Here is an 11,288-nt window from a genome sequence, read left to right as displayed (position 1 = left end):
AAAACGACATGTAAAACGTACAATGCATTCGTGCATTAAAGATTTTTGTTACTAGAGGAAGGATGGAATATATCTGGGGTGATGGAATATCATGATATTTTGTATAATTCGCGTTGAATTCTGAAAGCAACTGATACAATTACTTTGTTAGTTTATTTTGACATTGTAGGTTGGTTGCTGGTTATTAGTATTCTCTGCGTTTTTATAAAAACTGAATTTTAAGTTTGCAAATGGCAGAAATATTTATAGGTGTATACTTTCTATGTAATTTTCAAACGTACGTTACATATTAATTTTTTAATTTTAATTTAACTTGAAGGCCTTGAATATAATTTCAAATAATATTATTAAATTTAATTTGAATCATTGTATGCGTATGAATGGCCATGTGTGTGTGTGTGTGTGTGTGTGCGTGTGCGTGTGCTTGTGCGTGCGTGTGTGTGTGTGTGTGTGTGTGTGTGTGTACAGAGTGTGCAATAGATTAAGTTAGGCTAACAAGAGAAGTTCGGCACGTGTAAAATTAAAAAAAATTTGAAACTATATAAGTTTAGCCCTCTATGGGCCCGTGTAACTTTCAGGTCACATGCTAATTTTTATGGACATTTTATCAAATAATTTTAGTTTTTTTTATGAGATGGCATATACATCTTAATTCTATAATGTCTCCGAGAAAATACCATATAATATTCTTGAGGGAAGCAAAAAAGAATTCAAAAAAATTTTAACAGAAAAAGAAAAAAGATTCAAAAAATTCAACAAAAATTCGGCTCATAGATAGTTAGAGTAAATGGACCTAATCACGAAACAATATTTCTTAGCTGCTGATATTTGGTTTTAGAGGTTCAGCATTTCTTTGAATAAAATAGATGTTTAGGTTTTCAAGCGAATATCATCGACACAATGAGAAATATAAAAAATGTTTCCAGCAAAAGTTTTATGGTTTCGAAACCTCTTTATAATGGCATGATCAGATTTTTCAAAAATGTTTTTTAAAATACCCCCAACACTTATCTTTTTTTTAATATTTAAATTGTTTTTGCTTTAATATTTTATTTTTACAAAAATAAGATATTATTTAGGGAATAGAACGTAAGAAATGCGAGTCAAACGCGGTAGTTGGTGCGTCAATAATAATAGTACATGTATTTTGCTGTTAGTACATAAATATGCATACAAATATCGAACGCGTTTCGACTTCCCTTGAAGTCATTATCAATGATTCAAAATTAACGTTGTATTAAGAGCTGTGTAGAGTAGTGATCGCGTTGACTGACAGGTAAAAAACTTCTACTATTCAGCATGTTGTCTCCGACTTAAAAATAAGAAATTAACAAGCCGTAACGTTTTGCACGTGTTTAATAATTGAAAATAGTGAGAAAATGATATTATTTATTTATAAGAAATAAATAAATGAAAAATAAATAAATTGTTTTTTTATTTTTTTTACTTTTAAATATTATTTATTTTATACAATCTTTAGATGTTTTTGTAGTGGTTTGGTAGAAATAAGTAGAACGATTCTTCTAAGTATAACAACTTTATTGATAATACAACCAAGAGCACCGGCTTGAATCCTGCCAACCGCGGTACGCCATGCACGTGTGTCCGCGAAAGTGAAGAAGGGAAGGCCCTGAACGCACGATTCCCGGCTAGATGGTCAATCTCGCGCGTTCTGGAGATCATCTCTTGTAATGTGTCGCCCTCTGGGCCATAGATTATATTGGTGAACATAAGATCGGTTCGTCCATCAATCACAAAGTAACTATACTAACACTCTCCCCCTACGAATCGATCATCATTATGGTAAGCAATCTTCACTCACGAAGGCGTTAGGACAAGTACATTTGGTCGCAACACCATTCTAATTTTTCTTTCGATACGCTCTTCGTAAAACAGTCTGCTACCATATTATTCGTGTTAACATATGATATAGCAATAGTACCATTTTCAACCTCTTCGCGAACAAAGTAATACTTAAGGTTTACGTGACGCGTTTTCGTGGACGATTTCGCATTTTTGACCCACTGAATAGTCGCTTGATTATCGCAAAGTATCGGTGTCGGCTTGTCAACATATTCATTACAATGTAATTCGGTAAGCATACTCTGAATCCACCTTAACCATTTCAGAAACAGCACATAATTCCACTTCACAAGTGGAATTACCTACAGTTCTCTGTTTCTTGCATCTCCATGAGATTAATGAATTACCAATGAATAAGGCTCCCCCTGAGAAAGATCTTCTGCATTCCCCCAACTGGAATCAGAATATGCTTTGAGCATACCAAACTCACGATCATATCCCAATCGTCTATATTTACTACCACTTAAGTAGCGTAAAACTCTTTTCCCTATCATGTAATGTCGCTTAACCGGGCAATGATTATATTGTGAAAGATATGACGTTACGAATGCTATATCAGGCCTTGTCCTGTTCGCTAGGTATAATAATTCTCCAATTAACTCTTGATACTTGTGAGCGTCATAACTTTCATTTTCTTCTGCGTGTGTTCTGTCTTCGCCCGTCACAATCGGAGTACCTACATGTTTGCAGTCTGACATCCCGTATTTATTTAACAGTTTTTCTATATAACTACATTGACTTATATATATTCCTTTAATATCGCATTCCACTCGCATTCCCAAGAACTGCTTTGTTTGGGTAGTTTCAATTATCTCAAACTCCCTTTTCAATGAGTTGATAATTTTATCGCATGCTTCTGAGTTATCATCTATGGTAATGAAGTCATCAACATATGTACCTAATGCAAAGAAATATCCTTTATTGTGGTTACTAAATATACAACTTTCTGAAGCTAAAGGCTCAAGACCGTTCTTTGATAGTTTATCTTTCAATTTATTGTACCAATTACGTCCGGACTGCGGCAGCCCATATAGACTCTTTTTTAATCTACAAACCTTTCCGCTCTCGAATCTATTAATAAAGCCAGGAGGTGGTTCCAAATAAACAGTCTCCTCTAATTCACCGTACAAGTACGCGGTCCTTACGTCGAAAAATCTAACGTTCAAATTTCTCTTAGCCGCTATTGCAATTAGGGCCCTCCAGGCATCTATACTAATTACGGGTGAATAAGATTCGTTGTAGTCTCGATTCTTGACCTGGTTAAAGCCCGCTGCCACTAATCTGGCTTTATATTTAGTATTCTGATTTTCATCCTCTTTAACAGAAAATATCCATTTGCTTTTAACTATTTTCGTCCCTATCGGACGGTTACAAATGTCCCATACGTTATGTCTTTTTATGGAAGCTAACTCATTTTCCATGGCAGTTTCCCATTGTCTCCAATTTATGTCTTTCTGCGCCTCATTGTAATTATTTGGTACATGGATATTTCCTGCTAAATGAGCGTTATGAATATTAGATAATCTATCTGAACGTCTTACCCCTTCCTCTCTCAAACGGTTCTCGCGTTCTCTTAGGCATTCTTCTTTACGTCTTAAGGACTCAGCTGCTGTGAGACCCGGTGGCCTCCCTCTTCTAATAGCCCCGATTTGCTCTACGTTTTCACCTATATTTGGATTGTCTATATTTACCGCTCTTTCTCTAACGTTATTGTCGTCTATAATACATTCCATTTCACTATCATCTTGCTGGTTATCTATATCGTTACCTATCTCTGTTTCAAATTCTGTGTCAATGGTAACCGGATCAGATACATTTAAAAGGTTTTCTATATCCCAATTCTGATACTTTCCATTGTTATTGTCCTGCTTTATGTACTGACATCCTTTAATTAATTCATCAAATTTTACATTTCTTTCTTCGATAATGGTTTCACTATCTATATCAAATAATCTATATGCCGCTCTTTCTCGCGAATATCCTAACATCACTGCCCTTTTTCCACTAGGTTGTAATTTATTACGCAGGTTCTTGGGGATGTGGTAATATGCGATACACCCAAACGTTTGCAAGTAGCTGACATTAGGCACCTTGTTATGCCACATCTCGTATGGTGTTTTTATCTTATTTTTCCTAGGAGTGAGGTTGGCTGTATGCGTGACGTAGGCAACCGCTTCCGCCCAAAATATCAACGGTAACTTACTATCATATAATATAGTACGTGCCCTTTCCAAGATCACTCTATTACCTCTTTCCACTTTACCGTTACTTTCTGGATTGTATGGAACAGTTCTTTGGTGCATTATACCCTCTTTATCTGTAAATTTATGAAATTCTTTATTAACAAATTCAGTGCCATTGTCTGTGCGCATACAACCAATCCCTTTCTTTAGTACGTTTTTACATTTTTCATTAAACATTTGTATAAATGACAATGTTTCGCTCTTATTTTTGAGAAAGTAAGTAAAATACATGCTGCTACAGTCATCAATTATAAGTAACACGTAACGTGACCCTCCAATAGAATTTACTGGCATAGGCCCGCATATGTCAACATGTATTAAATCTAATATTTCTTTACTCTGAGCGTGTGTTATTTCTTTATGTGGCTTTCTCGACAATTTGCATATTTTGCACGCTTCGCAATTGATATCACCTAACTTGCTTTCAATACCGTTGACAAGATTTTCCTTTGTTAATCTCTGCATATACTTGTCATTAATATGTCCTAGCCTACGATGCCACATATTGGTAATATTATCGCTAAATTTACTGTTACTTTCACTCTCGGAGACACTATTACAATCATTCACAATTACGGGACTCATGCATATTATAAAATGATTATCAAGCTGTTCTCCTAATGCGATAACTTCGCCTGTACTCTTACAAATTTTAACTTCAAATTCACTAAAGTTTACCTTTAGTCCGCGTTCCATTAGCTTTGCTACGGATAGTAAGTTTGATCTTAATTCTGGGACGTATATAACGTCGTGTATAGTGACATATGTAATATTTTGTTCACTACTTTGAATTTTTACTTTAAGAGAACCGATTTCTTTAGACTTAAGTACATCGTTTTTTCCTGCTAAATAAACTCTACCTTCGATAGGTTTAAAATTAACAAAATATTTTTTCTCAAATGACATATGCGAGGTGCAACCGCTATCGATTATCCATTTGTTGCCGTCTCTATTATAAGAACTACTATTAAATGCTTGGAAGCTAGCGTAATCTACCTTGTGTTCCGAGGTTTGGTTACCATTTTTACCCTTGGTGCTGTCCTTTTTGTTTCTCCCTTGACACTCGGACGTCCCGGCCTCTTTGCTCCTCCGATGATAGCAGTCCTTAGCCACGTGATTGGTTTTCCCGCAGATAAAGCATTTTTTCTGAAATTTCCTCTTGTGAAGATTTTTGGCTGCATACGCAGTGTCTTGTCCCTCGCTGCCGCTTCTTTTCTGCAGTTCCTTTTCCTTTTCCTTTAGTATTTCTAGGATGTCTTCTAGCTTCTTCTCTCGCTGGGTTTTCAAGATCTCACGGATGTGACTGAATCTGTTGTGTAGTCCCCTGACTACGTTATATGCAATTTGGCGCTCGGTTATAATCAAGCCCACCGATGCACATTTTATTGCGAGACCACGTGCTCGACTTATGTATTCGTTTGCACTTTCGTTATCTAGCATCTTGATATTTTTCAATTCCTCACCAGCATCGATGGCTCTGTCTTCGGCTGGTCCAGCGTACCGATCGTGAATTGCCTTCCACAACTGCTTCGCGTTTGTCTCACTAGCGAACTGTAGAATCTGATTGTCGCTCAGGGACAAGCGAATACACGCCACGGCGTCGGCGTTCTTTTCGTCCCACTCGTCTTTTTCTTTTCGTTTATCGTCTCCAGTCGGGCGGTCAGTTGTGAGTACTCTTACCAGTCTCTTCAGCTGTAACACTGATTCCATCTTGATTCGCCAGTTGAAATAGTTTTCGCCCGTTAGTAACGGCACGGTGGGAAGAGCTGTTTTATCCGCCATTTTTTTTTTTTTTTTTTTTTTTAGCGTTCTCTTCTCGTGCGTCGATCTCTTGGTTTTGATATATCTTCTTTTCGTTCTCGGCTAACCACGCTCTGCTACCAATGTAGTGGTTTGGTAGAAATAAGTAGAACGATTCTTCTAAGTATAACAACTTTATTGATAATACAACCAAGAGCACCGGCTTGAATCCTGTCAACCGCGGTACGCCATGCACGTGTGTCCGCGAAAGTGAAGAAGGGAAGGCCCTGAACGCCCGATTCCCGGCTAGATGGTCAATCTCGCGCGTTCTGGAGATCATCTCTTGTAATGTGTCGCCCTCTGGGCCATAGATTATATTGGTGAACATAAGATCGGTTCGTCCACCAATCACAAAGTAACTATACTAACAGTTTTTGACTTTAAAATTTTAGAAAAATTTTATTCGAAGCTTCTCTGATAGTGTTATTTTAAATAATTACAATATAAATTTACATTTAGGCAATAACATTATAAAATTACAGTCTTTGGCACACAATCAACTTTCTTCTCCAAGATTTCGAAATTTATTTAAATATAGTTAATATAAAAGTGGTTCTTCATCAACACGGCCTGAAAAGTTTGAAAATCTTATTAATTACTGTTATTTTAAAAACATATACCGAAATGCAGCATTTGTGATAAAATGGCTTTTATACGTTGTGCATGGTCCAAAAATTATTTTTGTTTTGATCACTTCTTTGAACAATACCATTATTATAACAATTATATAAAATAATATCTTATTTTTGTAAAAATAAAATATTGAAGCAAGAACAATTTAAATAATAAAAAAACGGTAAGAGGTTGTAACGGTACGACTTTTCTCGCGGTCACGGATTAGCTCGCCGGTGCCAGGGTCGAGAAAAGAAGGAACTCCGATTTGAAAAGAAATTAACAAAATATTTATTTAAATCAGTTTCTCCTCACACTCCGTGATACAAAAGAATAAAATAAAATTTATTAGGAAGAGAGGAAGTTAACACCTTCGGAACTCGTGTTCCCGGAACGTTTGATCACACACGGAAAGAACCTAAAACTAATTGTAACGTACTCGCATAGAGAACACATAGAAACGACACTCCGAGAACACCCAGCCAAGGAGCTCCGAGTACTCCCGGAGTGTCGGTACCGGTGATTTGGAACCGACTGGTTGTTCCTTCCTGGTGTGGCTCCGTATTTATACCCTCCAGCCGCCCACGCAGTCGGAACCACGTGTTTACCCCACTTTTCGGCGTATACCTACGCGCACGTGCCCGCGCGATGCTACGTGTGACGTCACGCGACCGGGCGCAAGAGCGAGATGGAAGACGGAACCGACGTCACGTGGCCGCGCGTGCGAGTGAGCGAGACGGAGAGTACTGACGTCACGTGATCGGGTGTACGAGTAAAAGAGACGGAACAATACGTTATAATCCGGCGTGCGAGCGAGAAAGAGATATAACTTACCTTCGTAACGATGCTATCATTACATCATCCCCCTCCTCAGGCTGGCGGCGCGGAGATTTTTAATTTCCTCGACGGCAAGTCGTTAATTGGCCCCGATGGTTAAATCGCATGATCCAACGGTCTCCCAAAAGTCGTAACTTGTACTTGCGGCTTTTATGCACCGCGTAGTATGGTATATCGACCATTCTTCCGGTTGGTAAAAGGATTTTAACCGGCGGCGGAGGGGGCGGTGTTACATTAATGTCCTCTATATTAAGCGGTGGTAATTCCTCCTGTATGGGTATCGGCGTTTTCCATTCTGTCTGTTCTTTCATGCGTGAACTCTTCTGGACAACGTTCTCGGAAATAGCAACTCTGGAGGCGGTTTCTGGAAATGATATTTCGACGACTTCTGCCGGCCGAGTTACTGCCGCGGCGGTGGGCATGATTTTTTATTGTTCACTGTCCGTAACTTTGCGGCTCCCCCGTGGAACAAATATTTGTTTTCTTGCTCTAGATTGTGTTCTTGATCGATATTGCTGTGGTACTGGTGGCGTTGAAAGAAAAATTGCCTTCTTTGCCGCGTTTTCTCGGTCGCCCCTTTGTATTGCTGTGCCGACGCTGGGTATTTTGCGAGGCAGCACGGAAGTCGACGGCGGAGGTGGTTCCTCATCGGATAGATCGGAGATATTTCCAAATAGTTCTTGAAAAATTTCTTCTTTGGTTGCCATCTTTATCTCAAAGGCTGAAGACGAGCGTGTTACTCCTTCGAGTTTTCGCAAGCGACTGTGGTGGTGTGTGTGGTACTTGACCTTATTAGGCTGGTGCGCTTTTACAATGGTTTTTGGGTAATTTTTGAATTGCGCTCGAAGAGATGTGGCAACGTGGGGGCGCGAATTCTTCTGGAAGCGTAATGCAGGGGCGTCGCAAGTCGGGGGCACGGTTTTACTTATAAAATTACAAATTGAAATTTCGCTTTCTTCCGGAGCGGTTTTTAAGTCTTGGACATGCACATGTCGGTGCCAGCGTCCTCGCGTGTCTCGCAAATCCACAATTACCGGGGAAATAATGCGTCTTACTTCTAACGGTCCAATGTATCGCGGGGCAAGTTTTGCATTGAATCCGGCGGCTTTATTTGATAGCTGGTACTCACGTTTCCAAACTTTGTCGCCGATTTGCGGTCTCCAATTTCTTCGGCGGAGATTGTAGTGCGTTTCTTGCTTTTGAAAAGCTCGGGCTTGATTGATGCGGACTACCTCGAATGCTTCTTCTAAACGACGGCGCGTAATATGCGGTGTCGTGTTTTCGGCATATCGGCGATCCTGTGGATGCGGAAAAGTCAATTCGCGGCCGTGATTTAAATAGGCCGGGGTATAACCCGTGGCTTCGTGCCTTGCAGTATTATATGCGAATTGCAAGGGTAGTAAATATTCATCCCAACGTCTATGATTTTTCCCCACGAATTGAGAAATCATAGTTTTAATGGTTTTATTTGTTCGCTCGACAGGATTACAGTGAGGCGCTCTTACCGGTGTGGTGCGATGCTTGATTTGAAAGGCGCGCAAGAGTTCGGCCAGCTGTACTGATTTTAATTGTGTTCCGTTGTCGGAAATAATTTGTTCGGGACATCCGTGACGGTGTATAATTTTTTCGGCGATTGCTCGGGTGACGACTGGGGCCGTGGCGCGACGGAGTGGCTTTAACTCTATCCATTTACTAAAACGGTCTTGCATGACCAGAAGCAATATATGTCCGTTCACTGACCTCGGCAATGGACCGACTAAATCCAAAGTCACTTGTTTCCACGGCGCGGTCACTGGAGTCGTGTGTAAATTGCCAGCTGGTTTCATTGATCGTATCTTGTGTGCTAAGCAAGTCGGGCATTGTCGTACGTATTTCGTGATGTCCTGGAACATACCTGGCCAATAATATAATCTGGCCATCCGAGCAATAGTCTTCGCTACTCCGAGATGACCGGCTGTAGGCTCATCGTGGTGCCGCTGAAGTACGGTCATGCGTTCTTCCTTAGGAACACATTGTTTCCATTGCTCGGCAGGATCGCTTTCACGGAAATCTAATTCGTGCATGATGTGCCGATAAAGTCGTCCTTGTTGCACACGGAAGTCCGGATAATCCGCTGGGTTTTTTTTAACTCCTGTTAATACCCGGCGGTACCAGTTGCATTTCGGAGTTGTTTGCGTACTGCAAACTTCTGGTTGCCTGGAAAGAGCGTCGGCTACTCGATTAAGGCTGCCTTTGCGATATTGAATGTCAAAATCGTATTGCTGTAACTCAAAGAGCCAGCGTCCTAAGCGTCCGGTCGGTTCCTCCAGTTTCTGCAGCCATCGTAATGATTGATGGTCAGTCATTACGGTAAAGGCGTAGCCTTCTAAATAGTCTCGCATTTTTTTTATGCCCCAGACGACTGCTAGGCACTCCAATTCCGTGGCGCTATAATTTTTCTCTGCGCCATTTAGAGTGCGACTGGCGTAAGCTATTACTCGTTCGCCGCTTTCTTGATGTTGAGTCAAGACAGCTCCGAGGCCGTACGAACTGGCGTCGGTCTGAAGGATAAAGCGCTTGCTAAAATCCGGACAGGCTAGGACTGGTGCGCTTACTAATGCCTCCTTTAGTTGTTGGAAAGCTTTTTCTTGTTCCTCGGTCCAGGTCCATTTGACATTCTTTCCAGTTAACTTAGTTATCGGTGTTGCGATACTTGAAAAATTCGGTACGAATCGGCGATACCAAGAAGCCATCCCCAGGAATTGTCGTACCTTGCGTATCGTGGTCGGAGCGGGCCAGTTCGCCACGGCGCTTACTTTCTCAGGATCTGTCCGGATGCCCTGGCGATTTATTATGTGGCCCAAATACTTTAATTGCTCCCTGCAGAAATGGCATTTCGCGGGATTAACTCGTAGCTTAGCCCCTCGTAGTCGTCGAAACACTTCACGAAGATGTTGAAGATGTTCTTCGAAGGTCTGACTAATGATGATGATGTCGTCTAGGTATACCAGCACATTAGGTTCAAGTTCTGGACCTAGCACTTCATCTAAGAGACGTTGAAAGGTGGCTGGCGCCGAATGGAGGCCAAAAGGCATCACGCGGAACTGCATCAATCCTCTTCCAGGCACCGTAAAAGCCGTAACAGGTCGACTCTCTGGATGTAGCGGAACTTGCCAATATCCGCTTACGAGGTCGAGCGTAGACAGGTATCGGGCACCTCGTAATTTGTTAAGAGTAGCGGTTACATGAGGAAGCGGATAGGCGTCCTTTTCTGTAACCTCGTTTACCTTTCTAAAATCGATGCAAAAGCGATGAGTATCGTCTTTCTTCTTTACAACCACAATGGGTGAACTCCAGGCACTGCGGGACGGTTCGATGATGCCATCAATAATCATTTTTTCGACTTCTTGGTCGATTACGGCTCGCATTGCCGGATTTCGCGGTCTATACCTTTGCTTAATCGGCTGGTCAGTTTTCAAACGGATGCGATGCTGTGTTCGATCGGTCGGACCCTGAACTTTCTCGAATTTTCGCAACTCATATTCTAGAAATTCTTTTAATCTCTGCTCTTCTTCTGGAGTTTGAGTGCTCAGTCCTTCTACCGTTACTTTCGTTGTAGATGCCACGTCTCTTAAGTAGGCTTTAGGCGGTGGCCTTAGCATTGATCCAAGCTTGGCCCATAAATCCACGCCAATCAGCATCGCACTCTTAAGAGAGGGCATTATAAGAAAATTGTGTACATGTTGTCTGCCCCCGATTTGAACTGGTAGATCCACGGTCCCAGGGATTTCAATGGCCGTATCGTCTGCCATTCGTACGATGCTGGCCTGGTGTTCTGTATTGAAGCCAAGCGATTGTGCGTATTGAGCGGTTTTATTATTAATAAAAGATAGCTCGGATCCGGAGTCGATTAGAGCGCTTATCACTTTATTTTGAATCTGTACAAGTATGTGC

The sequence above is a fragment of the Solenopsis invicta genome, chromosome 10 (genome assembly GCF_016802725.1).
Source record: "Solenopsis invicta isolate M01_SB chromosome 10, UNIL_Sinv_3.0, whole genome shotgun sequence".
Lineage (NCBI taxonomy): Eukaryota > Metazoa > Arthropoda > Insecta > Hymenoptera > Formicidae > Solenopsis > Solenopsis invicta.
Note: the sequence above shows the minus strand (reverse complement) of the source record.